General features: G+C 49.5%; 1 pseudogene; it reads right to left on the minus strand.

Annotated features, from left to right (window-relative positions):
• Positions 1-3,242: 3,242 nt before the first annotated feature.
• Positions 3,243-3,361, minus strand: LOC118601901 (annotated as a pseudogene).
• Positions 3,362-26,926: the final 23,565 nt, after the last annotated feature.

A 26,926-nucleotide genomic window follows, 5' to 3' on the forward strand; every position in this document is an offset into this window, starting at 1 on the left:
TCTAGGTCCCGTCTTTGTCTTCTTTTCCTGAGCACATGCCAGTTCTTTCTCTTTCGGGACCGGCTCCTTCAGCAGAATCTAAGCTCCGCGAGAGCGGGTGTTTTCACCCGGCTTTCTCCCCAGGGCCTGGAAGAATACCCAGGTCACAGAAGGGACTCGACGATGACATGGGCTGTTTCATTGTTCATTGAGCTGCTCCCGGCCACAGAGGGCCAGTGCTTGTAGCCACAGTTCCATCAGTTATTCAACGGCCATAGGAAGGACTCACGAAAGGAATGAGTACTTTAATGTAAGTGGATTTCGTGTATTGGTTGGGTTTAAGGAGAGTCCCATCTTAAAACTTAAAGCAGCCGAGGAGATAGAAAGCAAGGCAGGAGAGAGAGGACAGCGGGGCTCTGGGCTGCGATCGGTCAGGGCTGGGCGGGACGAGCTTCCAGAATCCGACGGAGGCTTTGCTGTAACACGTGCAGCCCCTGGACCGGCAGCACCCACATCCGGGCTGGGAATACCCGGGCCGCGGAGGACTTCTCCGCACGTCAGGGTCTGAGAAGCACTGGGTGACGGTGTCCACGGGCGGCCAGAAAGACCTCAGCCCACGAGACGCAGGTTCCCCAGAGGGAGAGAGGGCGGGAGCCACTGCTCCCAGAACGCCTTCTCCAGGGGACATGAGGGAGGGCGTGGGGCAGGAGCACAGCCACCCTCAGGAAACCTCAGGAGGGCCTCGTTCTGCAGGAGGCTGGGGGTGACGGGAAGCAGCGAAGCCGCTGCAGGTTAGGGCAGGCAGCCGAGACCACACCCAGGGCCCTAGGTTAGGGGTACGCAAGCTGGCAGCTCTCTGGGATCCCACAGGCCACCCCCGGGTGCCCTCCAGGCACCTCCAACAGAAACCCACCTCCCCCCACCTCCCAACCTCCCACGCAGAGCAGAGGATCGCTCCTCCCCTTGATACCTCCTCTCCTGCCTGTGTTCTCGCAAATCCTATGCACCACTGAGGTCTCCGATTCATGGTCACCTCCTCCAGGAAGACTCCCCTGACTAGTTGGCCCTAGAGCCCCGCCTCTTGAAGCCGCTCATCACACTTGAACTAACACGTTGAGGGCAGATGCTCCTCGCTCGGTCGGAAGCTTCAGAAGTGCAGGGACTGTACGCCCGGCGCCCAGGCGAGGGCTGGCCCGTACCGGGCGCTCGGCACATTCTTGTCCAGCGAGCGGGCGCGCGAATGAACGCGCAGTCTGTAAGACCTTACTCGGTGGCTGAGATTCGGGTTAACCGGAAGATTAGGTCTTTTTCCTGAGCGCTCTGGCAAAGTCTGACGCCTTGAGTTCTTCCTGATAGAGCGCCAGTCTACTCCGGAGCTGGGCAAGCCTGGGGGAGACCCTCTCCAGCCGCGGGGTGAATCATGCCGGGGGTCCAGACCTCTTTCCCGTCGCTGGCCTAGTGGTGAGCACGTGACCTAGTTTTGATCAGAAGACATAAAGGCTTCTGGGGAGACGTCTTTCCCTCATAAGAGAAGGCCACAGGGTGACCGACTTTTCCCAGTCTACCTGGCCTCCCCAGGGAACGCCCCCCCCCCCACGGTGCTGGGAAAAGGGGCTGAAGGGTCACCCTGAGCATTGACCACCTTTCCTTTCCCGCTTGAGGCTTCGTTGCGTTGGCCGCTGCCGAGACAGCTTGTGACCGTGAGGTGATGGATGGGTCCAAGGATGAATATCCAACTTCTTGAAAGGACCTAAGCGGAAAAGGCGTCCTCGGCGTCATCGGTGAGCCACATGGCCGCAACCTCGGGCTTCTCCGCCTCTCACTTCCTGTTACCTGATGTAATCGATCACCTCGATCGCTTCAGCCACTCTTGGTTGGGTTCACCCCTGGTCGCCGCTGAAAGCCATCCTCGCTGATGCAATCGCTAAGCGGCCGGGAGAAGGTGCCAGCGAAAACAAGGCCAGCGCAGCCTTCGGGCGCTCCAGGTTCCGTAAACACGGTGACCGACAATAGGGGCCGTTCGGATCCGGGGCTCAGGCTGGGAACCACTCGGGCATTTTGCTGTCTTAGGAGCCGCCGCACGCACCATCTGTTCAAATATTGTCAAACAGAGAAATCCTGTGTTGAAAACTTCGGTACAATTAAACCGCACGTTCTACCTGCTGCAACAGGCAGAGCCATTATTTGAGAATTCCCACTAAACAAACAGGCCTCCGCGCTTCATTCGGCAACCCGTGCGCGCGATGCGCATGAAAAGCCGGGTCACGTGCAGCGTTTCGTCCCGTGGATGTGCACATTTTTCACGGCCCAGCAGAGGTGTGTGTGGTTTGGCTCCGTTGAAAGACTCCCCGCCCTGCCCTGTAAGCTCAGGAACAAAAGCGCTCTCTTTCCCTGTCTCTCATCAACCTTTCATCGCGGGCTTCCTGTGGGCTGGGTGGACCGAGCAATCTGAATTTGAAAGGGAGGCTCCCAGAAACTGCAGCCTCCTGCTCTTCCTTCATCTCATTTACTGTGGGGGTGTCCTGCGCCCTTGGCTCCCCACCAAGTCACAAGTCTCCTCCAGGTCTTCATTTCTCCTCCCTCTGGGATGGTGTGGGCAGCTCAGTTGGGCCAGGAAGAGCAGAAGGCGTGAACTCACCTCGGAGATCAACAGCCGGGTCCTCCAGAAGGAGCACTCCGCAGTTCATTCCCTAAACGCACGGCAGAACCTCGCCGTGTGCTCGTCCTCAGCACTAATGACGTTTGGGGCCGGGTCGTTCTCTGTGGTGGGGACTGTCCTGTGTGCTGTAGGGTGTTAACCAGCACCCCCTCCCCTCAGCTGTGACAATCAAACATATCTCCAGACATTTCCAAATGTCCCTCGGTTGAGGACCACAGATTTAGGGGAACATAGAAGTTATACCACAGACGTTCTGAGGTGCATTGATGCCACCAGCTCCTCTGCGAGCGGTGGGGATGCTCGTTTGGGAGAGGGTGGCATTATGGACAGGCGTGGCAGCTCGGCTTCCGGTGACTGTGGGGGAGAGGTAGAAAGAAGAGGTCATTCTGCATGTCCTCCATGGTCCTCGATGGCAACATCCCTGTGGGTCCCAGCCCATTTCATTTGCATTTGATTTTCAAAGAGGCCTGAGCTGAGCCCACCAATCTGGAACCAGGCAACCCGCCTCCCCACTTATTATTTATTTATTTATTTTTAGGCGAGGCAACCCTCACGGGTTGCAAGGACCTTGTCAGCTTACGATCCTTTATTTTTTTATTTTTTATGCCTACAGCACTCTGTTTTCCTAGGTGGTCTCCCATCCAAACACTAACCAGGCCCAGCCCTGCTTAGCTTCCGGGATCAGACGGGATCGGGTGTGCTCAGGGCCGCGTGGCCGTAGACCTGCCTCCTCACTTAGACCCAGCGGGAAGTGGATGGAGCGCCTGCCCTTCCTCCGAGGCCGGCAGAAGGTCCTGGCAGAAGGTTGTCCGCTCAGGCACTTCCGGGTCCTCGATTATTCCAGCAGCAAGTCTGCAGTATGAACCCAGGGTATCCTTCAGGCGGGAGCAAAAACCACACAGGTTCACCTCCTAGGTGGGTTGCAACCCGACGTCAGAGTTGGCGGCTCCCTCTGCTTTAAAACATTTTTTCTTTGTTTTTATTTTGAACTCATCGTAGAAGCATAGGAAGTTGCAAGGATACCCAGAGTGCTCCTGGGCAGCTGTCCCCCACTAACCCAGTGTTAGATCTTAGGTAATATGGTATCAAAACCAGAACCTTGGCATTGGCACAGTGTGTGTCCAGTTCTGTGCCATTTTATCTCATGCATGGATTCACGTGGCCACCAGCACAGTCGAGATACGGAGTCAGTGGGTGATCTTTTTAGAACGAGTCTTTTCTAACTGTCCGTTTCCTACCCTGAAACGAAAACCCTAGATCACGGTGCAGCCTCGTGTTACATTACATATTATATAGCACGTCATTCGAAATAAACATGTGTGTATTAAATGTATATATTAAGTGTATTGCAAAGGAGAAACAAAAGGAAAGTGTTTTGTTTTGTTTTGTTTTTTTGGTAATAAAATATAAAATATCTTCGATACCTGGCATACTTGGGCACCGAGGACAAAATGAGGAGATCAGAAAGAGGCGGAAGCGTGGGGACCTCCAGCCGCAAAAGTACGCGGAGGAGGGTGTGCGGCACTGGGGTCTCAAGACCACCGAAGCGACGGTCTCGGGCACAATGGGGACACCTTGGTTCCCAGCAAAACAAGCCGCAGCCTCCCCTGGACTCACCCAGGAGTCGCGTTCCTGGAAAACAGGGTGCGGAATCCACTTTACACTGATAAGGAGTTAGTTCCCGGGTTCGGACGCTCATAAACGGGTTTTCGCTTAGATGAATGCTGTGTGGGACAAGGGACAGTTTTCCGTGCAGAGCTCCTGTTCTGTGTGCCTGCCAGTCCCTGGCGCCTGTCCCCTAGAGGCCCGGATGGCCCCTCCTCCCTCCCCCTAATCGTGCCAATCAAATATGCCCCCTCCAACCTCCAAAACAGCCCCTAGGGGGCAGTACCCGCCCTGTCGAGAACCATGTGTCTACGGGATGCTGCCTCTGTGTGCCAGGCACTGGGCCAGGCTGGGCAGGGGCGGAGGGGGGGGCGGGGGGGGGGGGCCGGGGAGCGCAGATGAATCGGACTTGGTCCAACCCCATGAAACATACTCTTTGGAATTAGGGTTACCAGGTTCAGCAAATTAAAATACTGCACAGGACATACTTACACTAAAAATTATTAATGGTTTATTTGAAATTCATATTTAACTGGGGATCCTCTATTTTTTTTTTGTGGGGATCTTACTGAGAACACGAAGTCCATGAAGACAGTGCCAGCACAGGGACCCAGGGGACTCAGAAGAGGGGTCTTCGGGGCAGGAGGCATTGCAGTGGCTTTTGCCATGGGCAGAGTTCTGTATACACTAATCCACAGGGTGGACATCATTATGCCCAGCTGGCCAGTGACATCTCTGAGGGGCTAAGAGGTGATGTGACTATGCCCCAACATCCATCTGACAGGGGCGGAGGAGGGCATGCTGGCGCGGTCCATCCCCTGCCATGACCATCTGCAGGAGCCCGCGTGCCCCAGGGGAGTGAGGTGGTCCGGAGGGGCAGGCGTGGAGGAGTCACGTGGGAGACCGGCCGGCCCACGTGGCCTTCTCACGGGAAGAACCCAGTGTCAGAGAGCCTGGTGTAGAGTTGGGGGTTAGTGAGAGTGGCTTGGAAGGAGGTGAGGGTCTCTGTGGCTGCAGACACCAGAAGCCGCCTGGACTATGAGAAGAAAATTGTTTTCAAATTTTCTTGCGCCAAGGAGTCTGGCCCACCTGGAAGAGGAAAGGATTCGGGGCGTGCACTCTGTCTAAGGAAGAAGCCGCGGGCTTCCCTTTGGCTGGTGCCTCCAGCCGGGCCCAGGCCACAGTCCCGCAAACTCGGCTTCCTGGCGCTGCGGCCACTTCCTCTGAGGCTCAGGGTGAGGACTGTCCGGAAGCTCCTGATGGAAGGTTGACCGCTCGGGGGACTCTGGTCTCCTGGGTGTACAGCTGGCTCCTCCCCACAGGGGTGCTCTTCCCACTGCGGGGTAGACGAGGGCACTCGTGGGGTCCCCCGTGGCCTGTCTTCAGGACAGGCAGGAGAAGCCCCCGCTAACACACAGGGAGAGGAGACAGGGAGGGTGCCAGAATCCACAGGCCTGGTTCTTGGCTTAGGCGTGTGCTTGTTCGTACCCGGCTGAGACGCGGAGTTCCCGTCAAGGGGGTGGGTCCACGATGAGTGTGGAATGCCCTCTCGGCTAACAGCAGGAGAGAAACCGGCCTGAACCCTGCTGCTTGGTAGCTGATTCCAGGCTGGGCTGAGTTCCCCAGCTGCGTCCCGTCCTGTGGGGACCTGCCGCCCCTGAGAGGGGTGAGGGATTCAGAGGAGGTGAAGAGTAAGGAAAAGTCTTGAAAGAAAATCTTGAAGATGCTGGACCTACAGCAGCAGCCCCCCCATTGCTCCTTCAGAATAGCGGGGAGCCAGTCTGGGTTGGTGGAAAATGTGCTGCACAAAGACGTAGAATCGTTTTCGGTTTTGTTTTTATATTGTCGACTTTTCACTGATCATGAAAACATTTTTAAAGTACGTATCGGCATTACCGCATCACCCTTGCCGAAGAAATCTTAGAAAAAATATAGAAGAGGAAATCACAGTAAATGAAAACCACCTAGAATCTTGCTACCCAGAGAAATTTTATTTTTTAAAGAAAAAATAACTTACACTAATTATGAACTAAAAATCGCCAGGTCAGTCAGCCTCTTTGTGAGTAGATAAGAATCATTCGTTATTAATATACAGTGTTTGTATAAAAATAGATACAAAGCTGGCTTTAAAATTTCTTAAGAGCATTGGCGTGGTGGTCTGTCTGCTTTTGGTCTCATTTACCTATGAATTTCCTTGATAAGGCTTTTTTTTTTTTTTTTTTGCATAGATAGTCTAAAGTTAAACTTTAATTTAGCTCTTGTTAAAATAATTAAAAAGTAATGAGGGCATGCTATCCAGATCCTAATGCAAGGCACGATATTTCAAAAAATAGACCCAAAGTTGCATCTTACTGAGGTGGGTGAGGGTAGGGGGAGAAACGGGACTTAGCAGTTCCTCCCCGGCTCAGTCAAATGTGAACCGCCCAGGATGTGTGAGCCTGTTTCCCTTTCCCCCTTTCTGTAGGATAGAGGGGTGTCTCCCACCTGAGGCTATCCATTAGAACCTCCCCTCCACCCTCAGGGAGCTTTTCAAAATATGCCACCCTGAGGGCCTCTGGCAATTGTGGGTCGGGGAGAAAAAAGGGTCTTTGGTATTTAAACAAAACAAAACACCACCCCAGACAGTGTGCACTGGAGTGGTTTGTTCCGACTTGGGTTGATCTTTTAAATTTTCAAGAGTTTTGTGAGTTGACCGTCAAACAGTCATGATTTAAAAAAGTTAAAATATATATGCTTACAATTAAATCAGTCAGATTTAAAACAAATGAAATGAATCCTCAAAACTCACCACTTCCTAAGCGTCTTAGCACCTTTCCTTATCAACCATGCTCTAGCCGCCATTTGCCTCCATCATGTTTCCAGAGTGGAGGCATCGCATAGCGAAGCAAACTAGTTCACGTATCTCGGCAACGCGAGGAGGCCACATGGACAGCTACTGTGGCAGTATTTACACCACAGAAGTTGGCAGATGCCGCAGGCCGGGGTTGTTAACTATTGCCGGGCACCCACTGTCCCCGGTGCGAGATCAGGCTAATTCAGAGCCCTGTTAATACAGGAATCGCCAACTCGTCTTTCAAAGTTTTCGGTCTGAAGATCTGGCTTCTAAGGTCCGCTGGCCTAGATGTGAGCCCTTCGCCGCGGCTACAATGTCTCTTCCTCCACACATTTCTTTTAGAGGAGAGCCGTGTTTGCTCCGCTCTCCCCAGCGCTGAAGAAGCAGGTGTGTTTGTGCAGGTCTTTAGGGCATCTTTAGAGTAAACGGCCTTTCCTTTTCTCTTTTCTCCATTCTTCTGTCACTCTGATTGATGTAGGCCTTTCCACCGGCACAGAGTACGCGGGCTGTGTTTGTACACTTCTGCAAACAGATAATCGTGGAGCCCGTTGTATGGAAACAGGCTCTGTTACGACAAACCGTAGCTGAGGGGGTGGCCAGTTCCTTCCTCTCCTTTGAGATTCTGGAAGATTTTTACTTAGACTCGTTTCCACAGCTTGGCCCGGCTCCTTTGTAAAATACCGGAGGGGCAATCAATTCCCTCGCCGGCCTTTCTTTCATGGAAAGTTCAAGCTTGCTTGTTGTGTTGGGCACTTTCCTTTTCAGCCTCAGGTAGATTTTTTTAATTTTTTTTTAATTTATTTTTTGCATATTAAGGATGTGAGGCTGACACGGAAGTGTGTAAGGAGCTGAGAAGGTAGTTGGTGTGAAAAGTGAGCCCTGCGTGTGTCTGGCTGGTGTGCCCAAGACACTTCTCTGCCCAAGTCCTGAAGCCACTGAGAAATGACATGAAGGGGTAAGGCAACCCAAAGACCACCTTTGTCACTGGTGAAGTTTATGGTGGAGGTATGGTTTGTACTTGTGACAGGTAAACTCCCTAATACCGAAGCCCAAACTTAGGCAGGAGTGTGTGGTGGGCCTAGGCAGCGCCCCCCACTCCACCCCAGGGAGAGCCCACCTGGACTTCCAGCTCCTTCTTAGGAGTAAACATGGGCCTCTCACTGCTCACGACCTGTTTCTCCTTTCAAATTCACTGGCTGGGAGCAGAGCGAGCCAGGGGGTATGCTCATGCCCTCTGTGACCCAGAATGAATCCCGGGAGGCCTTCAGAAGCAGAGCCCTCAGCCTGGCCCCACTGGCTGCCACTGCTAAGACATGTCCTTGCCTCTAGTAGCTCTGGAGAACCCCTTTATTTGAAAGCTGAGCCCCCTGTGTTAGACCAGGTTTACAGAATGGTCATTTCGGAGAGCTTTTTTGGGAGAAAAATAGGATACTGTAATGAAAGCTGGCTATACCTACAAGGTAAAAGTTCTGGCATTTTTTACCTTAAGTTACTGTACTAGGCGGAGTGGTATCCCCCCAAAATCCATGTCCCCCTGGAGCCTCAGAATGTGGCCTGATTTAGAAATAGGGTCTTTGCGGATGCAATCAAGTTAAGATAAGGTCATCCTGGGTGAGGGTGGGCTGTACATCTAATATGACCGGTGTCCTTCTACGGAGGAAAATTTGAGCACAGAGACGCAGAAGAAGGACCACGCGATGACGAAAGCGGAGGCTGGAGTTACGCTCCCACGAACCGAGCGCTGCCGGGGACTGCCAGCAAACAGCCGGATCCAGACGAGGCGAACGAGGGTCCTCCCTGGAGCGCCCATGACGGCAGGGTCCAGGATGTCGCCACCCATTTGCCGGAGTGACAGATGACAGGTGACGCTGGACCTACACAAGGTGATGGCAGGGGACGGGACGGGAGGCACCGTGGCTTACCTCTAGGGAGGCCCCGCATCTTCTAGACACTTGAGGCCCTCCTCAGTCTGTCCACCACATCTCTGGAGCAATGCGTCTGTGGCAACGGCTAGGTTCCACCTGGGCAGCTGCGAAGAGCAGCCAGGCAGGCCCCCGGCAGGTGCGCAGGACCCGCGAGGCCACTCTCCTGCACGTCGTTGGCAGCAGGAGGGCTTTTCCTTCCCTTCTCTCGAGCCCAGCATCCCCCACTCCCTTCCCAGACTTAGCCTTGGGCAGGAAGGAGAACCTGGCTGAGACTGTTCATTTACCTGTGCACCACGGGAGGGCTGGAAGGGGCTGTGGGAACAGCTCATGTGGATGGAGTCGTTAAAAGGTGCCCTCTTATCCTTCCCGACGTTGCTGAGGCGCTGACAGCCCATCCACGGTCTCCGCTCCGCCGTCACTCCTGACGTCATGGGGGGCTGGGGACAGGAGACCTGCATGCCGTTCTTTCCATGTCATTGCCAAGTTTAATTGTCAGGGTAGCGGAGTGCGCTGGAGAGAGACGCTTGCGTTCCTGGAGATTTAAGACCCTGCCCCGGCAGCCGTTGGCTGTGGGTAGAACTTCTGTCAAATTCCGGGCCTGAGGAGAAGCAGTACGTGGTGGGCGGACACTGGGGCGGGGGGACCTAATGGCACTCGGGGGGAGCTGCCCCCTGGAACCCCGTCTGGTGTGGAGGGGAGGCAGAGATTAGCAGACCGAATTTGACCTTGGACATTCTCGTGCTCAGTCTGGCGCTGGCCGGATTCTCGGCTCAGCTTTATCCCTCTCCCCTGGGGGTCAGTGCCCGCCTTTGGGATCTGTTCCCCGTCCTGCGTCCTGACCACTGGGATAGAGGCCGTTTATTAGGCTTCTGGTCTTCAAAATGTCCGATTCCATCGCTGAAAACTTGCTGTGACCATTCTCATGCAAAACATATTCATTTCCTCGGTGAGTTCTCGACTCTTTCAGATAAAGGAGGAAAGGTGCATTTTTCTACCTAATCCTGTTGGGAAATTTTTTTTTCTTTCATTCAACAATGTGTCCGCTCAGATAACACCTCTCAGCCTTCCCATTTCTCACTCCTAATCTTTTATTTATTGGATCCGAGATTTATAACTTACACATGCATCTGTCGCTTTCTTTAAATTTATTGCCTTGCCTCTCTCTCCTGCCCATCACGCCTCGGCATCCAGCTGGCCACCCGTTAGGAGTCCTGATGTGTGTGTGCATCGCTCAGCCCTGCCGTCCCGTACCCGGGACCTCCTACTGCTCCGGTCAAAACGTGTCGCCTCCCAAAACGTCTTCACTCTGCTCAAAGGCGATGTTCATTTTTTTTTTTTCGTTCTCGACTTCCGGTGTGGATGGAAAACAAGTACCTGTTTGCGATCCTGCTTTCGATGCTTCTGGTTTCAGGCCCGGAAGCGGAATCCCTGGATCACGTGATGATTCCGTTTGATTTTTTAGGACCTGTCTTCCAGTTTCTCCACGTCCTCCCCAGCACTTGCTTTTTTGGTTCCTTTGATGATAATTTCCTCTTGCTAGTAAGTGCGAAGTGTGTTCTGCTATTCATAATGCCTTATGGCTTCTTCCATTTCCTTGTAATTTCTGTTTCCCCATAATTTCAGTGTGGGCTTGAACCCTTGAGGGCTCTGGTCCACCTTTACAACAGCGGCTCCTACTTGGTCTCTCACCCCCCAGGAGGCGAGCCTGCCCTTGTTATGTGGTGGCTACATATTATAATGTCTCATTGGCCAAAGCAAGTCGCATGCCAAGCCTAGATCAAAAGATAGAGCAATGAACGCCACCTTCTGATGGGAAGCTGCCATGTCACATTGCAAGGCTCTCGATGCAGGGAGCAAGGAGAATTGGGGCCATTTGTAATCACCGAATGCAAGGCACTATGTTTGGCACTTTATACCCATTCTTTTCCTTAATCCTGCAAGTATTTCTAACCTCATTTAAAGACCAAACTAGAAATTCAGAGAGCATATTACATTCCTCTAAGGCCATGTTGTTAATGAGCAGCAGAGCTGGGACTCAAACCCAAACCTGCTCACCTCCAAGACCGGAGAGCTTCCCAATCCACCATGCTGACTCACCCCGGTGCCCGGAACAGTCTTACACGCTAGGTGCCTGTAGGCCTTATGTTCTTGATCAAAGTTGGATTGGGAGACAAACTCTGCTAGATAGGAATGAGCAATGAACAAGGATGAGCATACCACGCTTCAAGTCATGCTTAGAAAAACTCTGGGGCTCCTCATGGGGAAGATACCCCAGCTTTCTAGACCCCGGGCTTTAGTCGAACAACTGAGGCCGCTAGGCCTGCCTGGTTTGGGTCGTTAGGATGAGGCCCATGTGGGAACATGGAGGTGAGTGTGCTTTGGAAAGTAACCTGGGCAGGTAACACATGGAGGGACGAAGTTTCTTTTCCCTTCACCTTTCCCAGATGACAAAAGCATTTTTAGGCCTCACCTTCAAGATCCAGTTTTTCCTCACCTCCCGGTGGTCTTCACCCCTTGGCCAGCTGTTCCCTGTTCCTCCCCTGCTCTCTGGGGCTCCGTGCCGACTGGCCCGCTGTGCATCTCTCTTCCGCGAGGCCTCCTTCACACCCACGCTTTTCCTCCAGATACTTTTCTGGTCTCCTAATGCCACTCTCAGTGTGGGCTTTCTCCTGAACTTGAACTCCAAGAGGCACCAGCGGTGACCGGCAACAATGAGGCCTAAGAAAACAGGTCATTCGAGCCGGGAGAGACGTCAGTGAAACCATCTTAGTATTTGATTGGCCTTTTGTTAAGAGAATAGTGACTCTTTAAGCTGGGCCCGAGAGGGACACTGGCCCCTTTTCAGAGTGGACAGAGTTGGGATGACAGCCACTAAAAGGGAAGTGTTGAGAGCTGAAACTGGGTGTGCCGCGAACCCGGACTGTCAGGAGCTCCGAGAGGCGTCCGTACGAGAGCGAGCTGGGCACTGCCCGAAAGCCCAGTGGCTTCAGCAAGGACGAGCAGAGCGAGGCCCCACTGCAGGCCAGGGGGTCTGATTGTCAAGCCGGAGGAAGCTACCGAGGGAGCACACACGACCCAGCCAGGCAAAAGCCAGGCGCTAAGGGCACCTGGGCGAGAGGCTGAGTAAGATGTTTAAGAGGACCCTGGGAGAGCATCCAGATGTAGTGCCGGACGGGGCCGGGGACACCCCAACGCGGTGAGTTGTGCTTATGTGTTGTAAATTACATTTCTGCTTAATTTTTTTTTTTTTTTTGAGGTTGGAGTCTCTGCCAACCATGGAAGATGGCTAATTAGAGCAGGCAGGTGAGTTGGGAGGAGGATGGGCAAGGAGGGAAAGAAAGGAAAGAAAGATAGAAGGAAAAGATGAGAAATGTCTGTGCTTCCTAAGGAGTAGATTGCGCGGTCAATGCTACATTCGACAGCTTGCTTTAGTAAGTGACTCTGACTGCGTGGAATCTAGACAGATGCGTGTATCTGGACTCTGGAGGATGCAAGCCAAGCACATCCCTATTCCGACCTTCCTTTGGTAAGAAGGGATGGTTGGTTTGCCTTCTAAGCACCGAGTACAGGGAAATAGGATAGTGACGTTGGGAGACACAGACTTCACATTCACGTGGATTAATGACGAGATCAGTTTCCAAAGCAAAGACAAACTGCAGTGTGTTTCTGGAGGGGTCTCCAGGAGAGCCACGGCAGAGACGCCATTGAGTTCTCGGTGAAGGACCCCCACAGAGGCTTGTTCTCAGGGGGTATGAGTTCATCTCGCCGGAGAGGCAGGGGACATCTTTCTTGCTCTAAAAGCAAGATGGCTCCTTCTCCTAGGGAGTCAGTGAAACCAGGCACGGTTCCAGGGGGACTTTATCAACAATGGCAATGTTATGACATTCAAGACCATAAACGCCTGTGAAATCACAAGAATCGTGTTTGGAAGTGTCTGTCGATGCCAATAAGTATTACGGGTACTTCCTGCAAACAATGTCCCCACTCCCCAGACTGTCTTCATTACCAGGGAGCACGAAGAACAGCGTTCCCTGCCATGGTTTCATACAGTCCCTTTTGCTAAAACATTTGCGAGGTTGCATGAGATGGTGGCTGAGAACAGGGATTCTGGGGACAAACCACCTGGATTCAGACCCCCAGCTCTGCCACTTGGCGGATGTAAGTCACGTAACCTTTCTGTGTCTCAGTTTCCTCGTCCGTGAAATGGGGGATAATGATAGTCCTACCTCACAGGGCAGTTGCAGGGATAAATATTAACATAAGTAAGTGTCTGGCATATAGTAAGGCCTCGGTTCGTGTGCTCGTCATGTGATTGTGTGATTCTTGGCTCATTGTCACAGTTCGACATCACTCACTAAGCATCGGAGTCAGGTAGGGGCCCTTGTACGTTGCCTGATGGCGGATGAGAAAGCAAAGAAACAACATGACCTGCCATGGTAGTCTAGATTCACTTGTGATAGTAGAAACTTTGATTCTATTCAAAGAGAACATGGTATCGAGAAATCTATAGGGAGATAAATGGGTGGTACGGCCTACTCATTTTTATTCTTAGGAAGAGAAGGAGATGTCTGTTTTTCCGTTCGATTTTTCTTGTTAAATACGACTTTATTCCTGAAAATTGTCTCTATCAGTAACTAAAGAGGAGAAGCTTGGGGAGGGGTACAGGGACAGGAAGCAAAGAATTGGGAACTGGCTTTAAAGACTTCCATTTCTGCATCTTCTGGAAATTCAACAGAATATTAAAAAAATTCAATCAAACCTTGTCATTTAGGTTAAGTGGAAAAGCTAGTTTCTTTGTGTTAGAAGCTCTTCCACCACAAAGAGCAGAAAGCATTCTATTGTGTTTTCATTACTCAAAACAATTTCACATGAAAAGAATTCTAAAGATTTAAACTGGGCTACGATTTAAGACGTCATACAAAATGACGACCCATACCATCATAACACATGGGTTCTTTGCGAAAGCCTGTAGAGAAAGGTAGAACAGATAGGATAAGAGAGCAGTTCACTAAGTAAACACTCCCTCCCCTAATAATCTTTCACTTCTTTTTCTTTAAACATTTTATTTAGATATACATTATTGTATAAACATTAGATGTTGGTTCAACAAACTTTGAGAATTGTATATACTTTGGTAATCACCACTCGAAACAAGATACAGCACATTTTCATCATATCAGAACGTCTATTCGGTCAACTTCACCTCCCCTCATCACTTCCTGACTTATTTATAAATGGATACATATAGATTATTTTAGTCTTTATTTGGATTTCTTATGAATGGAATCAAAGTGTATTTGCTCTTTTGAGTTTGGCTTCTTTTGCTTAGTATATTGTATCTGAGAATCATCTATTGTTAGGTGTATCAATGGTTTGTTCTTTTTCATTGCTGAATAGTATCCCATTGTATAAATATGGCATATTTGGTTCTAGCAATATTTATTACGAAGACTTCTTTTCCTCCACTGAATTACTTTGGCAATCTAGTAGAATGTCAAGTGATGGTCTGTGTCAGTCTATTGATTGACTCTCTATTTTATTCGATTGATTTATAAGTATATCTTTATCCCAATATCCTACTGTCTTGACTATGGTAGCTTTATAATTTATCTTGAAATCACATAGTGTAAGTCCTCCAACTTTGTATTTCTTTTCAAATTATTTTGGATATTATAGGTCCTTTTGGAATTGGCTCATTTACATCTTTTTTTTTAAAATCCTACTGGAATTTTTATAGAGATTGTGTTGAGCCAATACAGAAGTTTAGGGAAAATAGACATCCTAACAATACTGAGTCTTCCATTTTGTGAAGAAACATTCCATTTATTTAGGTCTCTTTAATTCTTCTCGGAAATGTTTTGTAGTCTTTATGTAGAGGTCTTATACATCTTTCTGTAGATTTATTCCTAGGTATTTAAAGTTCTGAATGCCACTGTAACTGGTACTGACTTCCAAAATTTCATTTTCAAACATTTGATACAGACACATAGAAATATAACTGTTATTTGTGTACTGATTTTGTGCATTACGACCTTGCTAAATTCATGTAATTCTAGTAATTTTGTAGATCCTTAGGATTTTAATGATATAAAATAAACAACTTAAGGTTAATTAGACAGTAAATAAATTAAGAAACTTGGGTGTTATTGTCTTAATCATCGACTAATAATATGTCTTGGCTTCTAAAGTTTTTAGTGCTGTGGTGGTGGTAGCGATAGCTTTGAGGGGGTTGATTTGTACAGAGGAAAGTTCATAAAACGAATCCTTCATATCGATCACAAAATTTCAAAACTCTGTGGTTAAGCTTCTAAATAACGCCCAGCTTCCGAATAACTCCCAAGACTTTGCAACTACTTATAATTCACCCCTTTGTCTGTTTACTTTTCAAATTGCAGCAACTGTTAAAACCTAGTGCCGTTATTTTTTTTTCTCCAATTCTTACAGTGTGTTTCCTGTACGTATGTAGTAGAGGTGGTTTTCAAATGCCCTCCAGTTGTCACTTCGTAAATCACATCCTCAGTTTGGGCATGACGCAGGGAGGAGGAAGGTTGGAAATGATAATGACCATCATTGACGGAGCACGGACCGTTCACCAGGAACCAAACCGAGCAATTTGCATGCATCACTCCGCTCATTCCTCTCCAAGACCTTATGACATTAGCATCGTCATTAGATCTAATTCCAAAATGGGGAAACAGAGGCTAAGATTCAGTTGTTTGCCAGGTCACACAGTTAATAAGTAGCAGAGTCCAGATCTGAATCAAAGTCCTTTGACTTTGAAGCCCATAGTCTTGACCAGTTTCTTCCAAAGCATCTGTTTAAAAAGCAGTCGTAATTCTCTATGCTTGCTGTACATAGAAAAATAAACTTTGCCAGGCTTGATAATTCTTAGGCTGATAAGAACAATGCCAACTTTCAGTTAGTGCCGTATAATGTTGGAGAGCTGGTAATAAATTTTTTTTGCGTCAGCTAAGTGAGGTGCTTAGAAGACCAAGTCCTTCTCAATCCCCGGTCACCATGGGGACCGTGTGAGGGTGTGGAGCTCTGCGGCTGAAGAAGCAGCTCTGAGCCCAACCCCTGTAGAGGGCAGGTCACCACAGTGCCTTATGCAGAGTTTGAAGGGTGTACGGCGTGCCCTCAGGGTGCTCCCTGCCGCTTGAGGAGCATGTCCTCTTCACTCACACACAACCCATACGAGCCCCCTACGCAGAAGTGGATGACGCCAGGGCTGGAATTACAGAGTGGCCCCCAAACAAAACAAAACAAACCCAACCAGGGCAGTAAAAGCCAGGATAACAAGCCCAGGGAGCGTCGGCACCAGAACTGCAAAAGGTCCCCCTGTATGCTGCAGATTACAGAATCATAAAGAGACGCTGATAAAACAAAGCCTGTTGTGCTTCAGCGCAGGCTCGACTTGGCAGTCCCCTGGCTGGATCTGATTTCACTGAGGGCGGAGGGAGTCCTTAAGACTGGGCTCGAGACGACTCAGCGAGACGCTGTCCTTTGCAGATTCTTCCTATTTAAATCCACAGTGATGTTTATAGGATCGTTTAAATTTTCTACATGTCAACCTTTACCCTTCGTACCTTGAGACACGCAGGGGTATGGAGAGTACATTATAACTCCTGGTGACATTCCAAGAAAGTGTCACTCACCGGTACCAAGCGCTATTCTGGAATTTCCAGGCCGGAGGATGGAATTTGGCAGGGTCCTTCAGCATCAATCAGGGCACCTGGAGGTAACAGTCCATTCTTCGGCTCCAAGAGGCATTCCATTCCAAGAAGCTCCATCTTTTCAGCCTGCGATTGGGTTTGAAGTTCACTCCTTCTCAGGCGTCTCCCCCGTCGACTGCTGGAAACGTTCCAACGCCAAACCTGAACCTGAACCCTGGGGTTCATCACCTCAGAAGTGGAGTCAGAACCAATCCTGCTTGTCTCTGAACATCGAAGGGCACATTGCCTGGGGCTCTTCTCTGCCACTCTGAACACCACTGACCGTGTCAGAGATCATGACACAGAAACAATGGCTGAAAAACCTTTGCGTTACAGCGAATAAACTCTGCATTGCAAGAGATAGAGGAGAAGGTTTTAAAAACTATGAACTTCTATAATTTTAAGTACTCTGACATAATTATTCTTCTTAATATATTACAGGAAGGGTGTTACAGGGAGGATGCTGTGCGTTCTATTCCGTGAATGGCTTGTTTTTCCTACTTGAATTGTTTCTGAACTTTCATAAAATTCCTTAGATCAGTTTACTGATCTAAATGGCTTTAGCATACTCATATAACTTCATGTCTGTAAGACACCAGAGCACCAGCAAATTTAGTAGAACCACTTAATTCAGCAATAAACAAAAGAAAATGTCAGACTGAGTTAATTGAGTTAAATTGATTGGTTATTGGATTCAAATGACATGTCTAGTAGGCTCTTCTAGTAGCATCATAGTGACAAAGTCCCCACATGAATTTTTAAAGGAATAATAGGCCGGGTGTGTTTGTGAGTGGCACTGTGTTCACACTCTCTCCACCGCCTGTGTCGGGGCTGTAGATGAGCCCAGAACACAGACAGCCCCGAGAGGGGTGACAGCGCCTGGGAACCTGCGCCTCCTTCTTGCTCAGCCATCGGCTCGGGCAACCCCAAGGACAGCGTGTCCTTGGCTCAAAAGCTGAGGCGGACCCAAATCGGGGCGGCAAGGCCGCTCTCGAGGGGAGTTCAGAGCAGCACATCCCACGTCACCACATGCCACGTAGGACCCTCTAAGTCACCAGCCGCTGCCACCGCCCCATGCTTCTTCCAGCCCAGGACACCTGCAGCTCCTGGGACAAGCCGACTTCCCTCCTGTGCCTGAGCTGGCTCACCCGGTCCACTCGCTACACTTCCATTTCTCCGTTGGCGTTCAGCTCAAGTCTGCTCTCCTGGAAGCATCATTTCCCAGCTGCCTTTGCGCAAGGCCGTTCACGCTAGCGTAATTACCGCTTTCCTTGCCTGTCTCCCCAGCTCCGCTGTGGGTTCCTGTGAAAAGGGCGAAGGCTTCTTTTCCCCCCGAATCTCTCCTGCTTAGCATTGAGCTGCCACATAGCAGGTGCTAAGGAAATGTCCTCTGAGTGAAACAAATGAATGAAAAAGAGATGACTTTGGCTAATCCTGGGGAATACGCTGATTTCCCTTCTCTTTTCGTAAACCGAACAGCTGAGCTGAGTTCACTCAAACGGCCCTCAGTGAAATACACCTGGGATCAAGGTGCACAGAACCTGGGCGATTTCAGGCTCAAAGGAGGAAAATATTTGACATGCTGAGAACAGCCAAGGAGGCTCCACGTAGGACGAGAGAAAAGAGGTCCAGGGGACTGGATGGAAACCATTTACGAAGGTGCTTTAGCCCAAAGCATTGTACTAAAGAGCGAAGTTATAGGAACTCGACCAGCTAAACAGACCGTCTCCCCAAATGAAAGTGGTCATGTAATCATGATTAAGGAATGCCCGAGTCAAATGCTCCGGGATATGTGAATAGACATAAATCAGCAATTCCGGGCCTCGAAGGCAGCATTCTTGAGCATCCATCAATCTGCCGTGGGCTCCTCCCTAAGCACTCAGCCCCTCCGGGTGTCTCCATCTCTTAATTGAAGTGCCGGGCCTTGGAGAATTATTGCTTTTCTATGTGGGCTTTCCCTTCCAAGGGTGGGTTGCAAAGTAAACACGGGAGAAAGAAACTGGATTCAATTTCTCGGCAAGGAGCCCTTCCGAGTGCCTCTGGAAGGAGGCACACGCCCTCAAAGCTCCATCTCGAGGCAGGGCAGGCCTCCCCGATCCGCCTCCTTATTGTCGCTGAGTACAAGACGACGTCGGGCCGTCTTTCCCGGCTGACTCTGAGGTATGACGCAGCTGATGGAAGCCAGGGCTGCAGATCGGTTCGCGGCGGGATGAAGATCCGCTCTGGAAAATGCGGCTCCAGCATCTTTAATGTTCGCCTTTTCCTTTTATCTCAGCCTTCCCACTCTGGGGAGCCTCGGAGCTCGTAGTCAGCCCAGCGGCTGCGAGCACCCCCTTCTTCCTGCTGCCAGACAGATGTCTTCCGGCCTCCTCGCCCATCGATGTGAGGCCCCTGATTTATAATCCTGAACCCAATGAGCAGGGCCTGCTGAGGCCAAACCATCACCTGGCCTTTGGAATTAGTCCGGAGGGAACCGTGGAGCCCAGAGCGAACGGGCCGCCTCATTTAGGTTTGTGCCGTGCGGTCGCGCGCATCGGAAAATGCTTTTGCACTTTGAGGCCCGCCGGTGCCCACGTTCGGAAGGGCTGGAGCCAAGGCCCTGTAAATCACGCAGAAGGAGCAGCTGCATGAAGCGGGCCATAAACTACAGCGGTGAGAGCTCGTGCCGACGGGCCGCAGTGACCGTGCGGCCCCCGGAGCCCAGCTCAGAGAGCAGAGTCCCCGCGAGTGTCTGGTTTCACCGAAATGCAACAACAACAACAACAACAACAACAACGACGACAACAACAAAAGCTTTCGTGAAAAGAACCCAAGGGAGAAATGATCTGATCGTGCCACGATTCCCACTTAACAGTGCAGGGCGATATCGGACCACGTCTCCCAAGTCTCCCTTACGTTCTCAATTTTAAAAAGTCATATTTATTTGTTCATGTTTGTTAAACAAACAATTCTAAAGCACCTACTGCGAGCCTGAGTGACACCTATTAGCTCCCTTCCTCTTTCTTACAACCCTGTGAGGTAGGTACTGTTATTACCTTTCTCACACACCTGACTGCAAGGCAACGGTCATATTTTTGCATACATGTGATGTCTCCAATCTGTGCGTTAGAATGCCTCCAACACGCTGGTCTAAGCATTTCAAATCACATTACTAATAGATCCTGGAGCAGTCAGAGGTAGAAATGAGACTTATTAGTTGGCTTAGGCATGATGGATATAAAACGAGACATGCGTATATGATCAAAGCGCTCTTAATAATTTCCCAAAAACGGATGGTTTCAGGTTTCAGTGCTTTTCAAATAACCTTATGGGATCAGGCTAGACTGAAAAAATAACTGTAAAAAAAGGAATAAAAGAATTAGAGAACGCACACTCCAGAGTCGAAGCCGGTCTTGACCACCAGGGTCTTTAATCAGCTCATGGCGGCCATGACTCTGCTCTTTGGCTTTGCATAATTCCCACCGGTCCTTGGCAGCTGCAGCAGGGCGATGAGGGGACTTAGTCACAGGACCGTGCCACAGAGTGGCTGCTCTGTGAGACCCCCACAGCGCTGTTTATGAAGGCCAAGCGGTCACCAGCGTGCTGTGCTTCTGAAGGGACAGGGGCCCTGTGCCCAACAGTCCCTTGGGGGTTCAGACACTCTTCAGGGTGTGCTGTAGCCTGCCCAATCCCAGCTCCCACTTCTGTGTGACATCAAGTTGCCAGCCAGACATCAGCCATGGCGGAAGCATTTACACCATGGAAATTGGCAAATGCTACATAGCAAGGCTATAGAAAGTGACTCTGCCACCTTGCCCAAACCGACTGGCCAGCAGACCACCAGAAAAGGAGGTCTGGACCTTGGTGGATCTTTCCAGCAAGGCAGGGCTGCACATGAAAAGAATAAATTAAAAAAAGAGACACATTGGAAAAAATAGAAACCACGGAACAGTCGACCCTTGAATAATGGGGGTTTGAATGGTGTGGGTCCACTTATACACGGACTTTTTTCAATAACTACTGTAACTATTTTTCTTCTCCTTTTCTTAATAAACTTTTCTCTAGCTCACTTTATCGTAAGAGTACAGTATAACATACACGTAACATGCAAAATACGTGTTAATCAGCTGTTTCTGTTATTGTAAGGCTTCCGGCCGACAAAAGGCTATTAGTAGTTAAGTGTTGAGGGAACTAAAAGACACACGTGGACTTCTGCCTGTGTGGGGAGGGGGTCGGCACCTCTAAACCCTGTGTTGCTCAAGGGTCAACTGCACTTTAAGAAGACTGCGGCATTGCTTCTGAGGAACCGATGGCTCGGGTGCTCGAGACGGCCATCTTTCAAAAGAACAGGAGGGAGCACGTGATGACCCCATGCCTGTCCCCACGAGCAGCAGGGAGAGGAAGGCGGAGAGGCGAAACCGCTCACGCGCTTGCTGTTTCTGATCCGTCCTGTGCCTGCTTTGACGCACTTGCCGGGAGTGGCCGACCTCTGCCCTCAAGCTCTGTTCCTACCTGACTTGCCACGATTTGGACGGAGGCAGCAGAATCGGTTCTCGTGTAGCTTGTGTCAAATATCGAGACAACTGCATTTGTCCCCTATTGCTGCTATACCAGATGACCACGAACTGGGTGGCTCGAGGCAGCACAGATTTATTCTCTTACAGCTCCAGAGGTCAGCAACGGGTCTCGCCGGGCTGGAATCCAGGTGTTGACGAAGCTGCATTCCTTTCCGGAGGCTCTCGGGGAGAATCCGTTTCTTTCGCCTTCTCCGACTTCTAGAAGCTGCCTGCCTTCCTTGGCTCGTGGCTTCTTCCTCCATTACCAAAGCCGGCAATGGCGGACACGGTCTTCCTCACATCGCATCACTCCGACACTGACTCTCTGCCTCTGTCTTCCACACGTAAGGGCCCTTGTGATCACGCTGGGCCCACCCAGATCGTCCAGGATAATCTTATCACGAGGCCAGCTGGTTAGCAACCTCGATTCCGCCTGCGACCCTAACTGGTCCTTGCTGTGTAACATAACACAGTCACAGATTCTGGAGATTAGGGTGTGGACATCTTCAGTGGGAGACTATTTTGCCTGCCATAGCGACCCACGACACCTAAGGTCTTCAGTGAAACGCACTGGAAGTGACTTGAGAATTTTATATGCATACATATACACATGTGCATATGTATATATATTCTGAAGGACTTAGTTCACATGACTCAGCCCCAGCCTCTCGCCTCAGTGATGGCCAAGGAAATGCGGGGTGAAACCATATCTGTTCCAGACGCTGGGAAAGGCTTTTTCTGGTAGCTCAGTAGTCTTGAGAACCCAAATCAAATGGCTACTCTGCCCAAACTCCTTAAAATTGTGCCCTTAGTTTCCAGCTCAGCTCAGCTTAGACACAGCCAGAAGTTCTCTGGTGCCTGCTACCTGTGCATGCGTGGTGGCCCAGCACATGGCGATCACCCCTAACTTAGAGAATCAGGCCACCTTCTCGACACGCGCCACGGGATAGGCAACGGAAGATTCGTATAGGAAAGCAAGGCAGACTGATGGGGCCAACTTTGGGGACCCTGACCGTGGCCGGCCCCCCGTGGGTGTCAGGGCAGCTCTCACGGAGGCACGTTCCCAGCCCGCCTCATCTTTGGCATGTCCCAGGTCTCCACAGGACCAGGGTGGAGCCGGCTGGGGAGCAGGGAGGCCAGACTTAAGAAAATGGGCTTGTAGGCCGTAAGTGTGCTTTTCTGCCAGGGCTGGAGCAGATGTCCTCAGAGTCTGGGAGACCAGAATTTAACCAACGTGTCTCGATAACATAATTCGAATACAGTGTAATAGCACCAGGGGGGGAGGGAGTGGATTGGAAGACTATTCATTTCACTTCTCTAGAAAAGGCCTCAGAGGAGACCACGCGGAGAGAGACCCAACCCAATGCATCACTGGATCTCTTTGGGTTTGCAGAGCCCTGTCCAAGGGTGCTGTGTGTCACCCACATCTCCACCATCCCCAACACGAGCCTCTTCCCCAAACCTCAAAGTCGCCCTGCGAGCCAACATTTTCTAATAATCATTTCCTACATAAAATCAACAAGGGGAAAAATTCCTCTTCAAGCACATGTCCAGATGATTACATTTCTTTTTGACAGAATTATCAGTGACGGCCCCGTGGCTCATAAGACCATAGAGATTGTAAACCTCTGATTAATGGGGTAAGACAGATTGTTGATATTCATGGAATTCAATATTCTAACCTCAGACCCATGTTTACAGCACACTGACTTGCAACTTTGAAAAAAGCCCTGCTTTTTTATGTTTAGTTATTGGGAGTGAGCTCTGGAGAACGCAAACCAGGCCAACATGTCTAGCTGGGTAGCCTAAACCAGACCATGTATTTTATGTAGTGATTTAGGATTTAAAACCCAAATAATGCATGGGGATAACTCTGGCCACAATATTTTTCCTATAGTACCCGTAAGTGTGCCTAGATCTAACCCTTCAAAGTCCTCTGGGATTAACTTTTCAAGACAGTATGACACGTCTCTCGTTCTAACGAGAAGCAGAGAATGGAACCCATGTATCCTAGGCTGTTATCGTTGTTTATTTTTTCTTTACTTCTTTTATATTTAAAAAAAAAAATAGTAAGTAAAACACAGAAATGTGACTCCCCTGAAGAATGATAACATTTCATTCCACATTTGTGCAGCACCCAAGTTCATGGTTAGACGAAGGTGACCACTTTCATTTCCATCATCTTGTTATGGCTTCAAAATCATGCTGTGTTAGTATTTGCCCCATTTTGCAGAGGAGCTAAATTAAGAACAGAATCAATAACTTACCCCAAATTACCCATAAAGCCAGGGTTATTAGAATTCCCAGCTCAGTGGGTTCACCACAAAACTATATGGCTTGACAAATAGACACTGTTCCAAGAACAAGCCAAGCCTCTGTCCCACACAATCATTGTCCGCTCCCCAAGCAGGAAAGAAGCCAGATGTAATTTGTTCAAAGAAAAAGAATGGATAGGGGGTCATTTGAATATTTTAGAGATAGAGAAAAAGTATTTCTTTGGAGGTTACTGGCAATTATTTTTTAAAGCCAAGCTGATAAGTAAATCATAAATACAAGGTGGCATGTGGGTTGGAAGCCATCCCTATAGAGAATCGGTGAGACTTCATGTTAGGGGGGAAAAATGGATCTTTTTCCTTAGGAATGCTCCAGAAGTATTATTATGTTTTTCAAGCCAGAAAATGGCAATAAGCTTGGTATTTAGCTGAAGGATAAACTGCAGCAGAATTATGAACCGGGTGACGTTCATCTCTGTGTTTTTCCTATTTCCCCTGGGGTCCCGCCTCTTTGCTGCAGCTTATTTCATGTCCTCGGGTCCTCCCGGTGACTCTTGTCCACTGACAGAGCCCCACAATGCAGGCCTCATGGAATCCGCCACTGTTGCACCCCCATCCACTATTACCCATCCTGTCCTCTTCCTCCAGAGTTTCTGTTTCCCTATGTGAAAATGTATGCAAGTGGATTAATTAGAGAATTTATCCAAGTGAATACATTAGCCAGGTGGTTTGTCACCGCTCATAGATGATGATGATGATAATGATGATGACATACGAAGTATCAGCCAAGTCATCATCGTCATTATGGCATTCTTCACTGTAGTTTCATGAATCGAGAGATTTAAGAGTATCATGGAAACAATGCAAAGAAAATGAAAAAAATAATAATATTTAGCTCCTCCACTCAAAATAGGATTCTGGAGCAAAACAAGAAACTCGAAAGTCAAGCAATTTTGAGAGAAAGGATTTCCTCAGTTCTCTTCTCTCCATTGGCATACCAAGAGCCAGGCGTGGAGAACTAAACTATAAAGTTTCATTTTCAGAGGGAAGGAGGGAGGGGTGCCTGCTCCTTCCAGCCCTGAAGGATTGTGGGATGCAGGCGGCTGACAGAAAGAGGAGATAGTGGTGAGATATGTGGGTCCCAACTCACTTCTCCCGGAAAGAGACCCAGAGAGAGGAAAGCGCCTTTGCTAAATCGAAGAGAATACAGAAGGGTGTATCACTCTGCTGGGCGGTCCCTCTCCAATAGAGATGGCCCCTGAGAGACCAAGAGGATGGAGGAGCATCGTCTGGCAGAGCCTAGTGACACTAGACTGAGGCTCGTAGATGCTAAGCTGAGCGGCAGAGTCTGCCAAGCAGCCCACTGTGGTGGGTGCCAAGTGACCCGCACCAGAGGACACCAGAGGTAGATGGAGGCCGTGGCAGAATCCCAGAATGCTCCTTGCCATAACCCGAGCCATGGGACCGGGCCACCTGGTCCTGACTGGTCAAGAAGGATTAGCCCTTGGCTTCATCGGCTATGAACGGCAGGTGGCCGACCCCACTCAGTTGACCAGCCCCATCCACAAACGTGTATGAGTACCAGGTCACTTCCCCTGATGCCACCCTGCACTTAAGCCCCCTCCTTCCTCTATTTACCCAGATACCACTTTGGAGGGGACAGTGGGGTGAGGATGGAACCAGACGGGTCGAGACAAACCTTTGGAGACTGTTTAAACCAGTGCCACTCAGAGCGGGTCTGAGGACCGGGGTGGAGCCTCAGACTGTTTGTTGCCAGCACAGAATGGTAGAGGTATAAAGACTGAGGGTAGAGATCCAGAGGCTCTTGTAGTAATAGTTTCATGTTTATTCCAACCGATCACACACACAAAAAAAATTGGCTGGTACTTTGTATGTCTTTCTAAATTTTATTTTCTAGCAAGTTATTTCTATTGGATTCCATGAAAGTGTTTGCAACCGGTTGGAAATTAAAAACAGACAAACAAACAAACAAACAGTTTCCTTTACCGTACAGATAGTTTGAGGATCACTGGGTTATGGATGGGACTAGGTTTTAAATCAGATGAAATACATTTTTTCCCTTTGACCCAGTGAATAGAGACTTGAAGAGGAAGATCGGATTCATTTAAGAAAAAATAAAGAAGCAATATTGCAACATGTCCTGCACTCTGAATTGTAATAAGAAGGAATATTTTCCCATTTTACCCCTGCTGCATCTCTCGAGCCTTCTCTTCGGCACCCCGCCCCCAGACTGTGTTAACGAGGGTCATGTCCTAAGGGGTAACGAGTGTGGGGCTTCGAGATGGACAGGCTACAAAATTTAACTTTAAAGATGTGAGACCTGGCCCCGCAGGAGGACGGTGTGGCACACCCGAGTCTGGTGTCCCAGTGAAGTGCGACTTCACAAAGCAGGGAGACCAAGCTCTGAGTTTAGGCAGCTTACATACCGTGATTATGACCTTGGCCTTGTCAACGGCGACCATTTTAAAGATAAATAACCTGTACATAGATCCCATATAGAAAAATCCACATTTACCAGACCAGTCTGTTACAGAGGAATGTCCTTGAATTTCGAGGATGCTTCACGTTCAGATCTGTTGACCTCAGATTCTCTTAAATAGTAATCTCCCCAATCGCATGCAAGTGATGTGTTGAGGATAATTAACTTAATCACCCCAGAAGTGAGGGAAAGTGTCTCAAATAAACATACTCTATAGGAGCCTCTTCACCTGAAAATCAAACAGAAACAAGATGTTTGGACAAAAAAGGTGGAGTGCAATTCCATTTACTAAGACTTTTTTTTTTTCAAGCAGACAACTGCAGGCAAAGAGAAATGGTACCACTAATTCACATGATGCTGTTCTAAGTGCTTTCATGTTGTTCATCCTGTGTAATGCTAACGGCCACCCACTGAGGCCAGCAGCACCCACTCACAAAAAGATGACGCCTCAGAGAGTCAAGCTGGGGGATTTGCCAAAGGTCACGTGCCTGCGAGGAGCAGAGCTAGCCTGCCACCCCACGTCTGTCGGACTCAAAAACTGTGGTTCACCGACCACATCCATAACCTGTTGCCATGAGACCCCAAGAAAAGAGACTCTAGCGAGCGCACCTCAGGATACGCAGCCACCATGGGCATCTTCCCTTGCTTCTTCGTCGCTGTGTAGACTTCTGACTTAGGTGACCTCCGTCCCTGGCTGAGTCTGATACAAATGGAAGATTATTTTCCTACCCGTAATGGAGACTGGTTTAACTAGAGAAAACTGGAGGACATACTTTATCAATTGAAGATTCCAGAGAAGGAAATGATAACTCCCTTTGCTCTTAGAATCGTAAACCGGAAGACAGACAGTTTCCCCAAAGGTGAGCTGCAGCTGCCACTCTCATCTGCCAGCCAATAAAACAGAC

The sequence above is a fragment of the Rousettus aegyptiacus genome, unplaced genomic scaffold, assembly GCF_014176215.1.
Source record: "Rousettus aegyptiacus isolate mRouAeg1 unplaced genomic scaffold, mRouAeg1.p scaffold_m13_p_4, whole genome shotgun sequence".
Classification (NCBI taxonomy): domain Eukaryota; kingdom Metazoa; phylum Chordata; class Mammalia; order Chiroptera; family Pteropodidae; genus Rousettus; species Rousettus aegyptiacus.